General features: G+C 33.3%; 1 protein-coding gene across 1 annotated transcript in view; it reads right to left on the bottom strand.

Annotated features, from left to right (window-relative positions):
* The window catches only part of LOC110101224 (vacuolar-processing enzyme-like), a 3,933-nt gene that overhangs the window by 3,394 nt on the left and 305 nt on the right, over nt 1-234 (bottom strand). The window lies entirely within an intron of this gene.

The raw sequence follows: 234 nt of genomic DNA on the forward strand, positions 1-234 counted from the left end.
GAAACACTCCAGAATTTTCTAGGAATTTTTAAAAGTTTATAAACCCCTTAATTAACCAACCACAATTAACCTGCTAAATAAGGCCCCGAGACCTTCCGAAAATTATAATAAATACATTATAAGTTAGAAAATTACCCATAATATCTCAAACTGACCAAAATATGATCCTTGACTTTAGATAAATAGGGCTCCCTAGTTTGACTTCAGGTTGACCCCTAATTTGATCATAGGTGG

The sequence above is a fragment of the Dendrobium catenatum genome, unplaced genomic scaffold (genome assembly GCF_001605985.2).
Source record: "Dendrobium catenatum unplaced genomic scaffold, ASM160598v2 fragScaff_scaffold_1220, whole genome shotgun sequence".
Classification (NCBI taxonomy): domain Eukaryota; kingdom Viridiplantae; phylum Streptophyta; class Magnoliopsida; order Asparagales; family Orchidaceae; genus Dendrobium; species Dendrobium catenatum.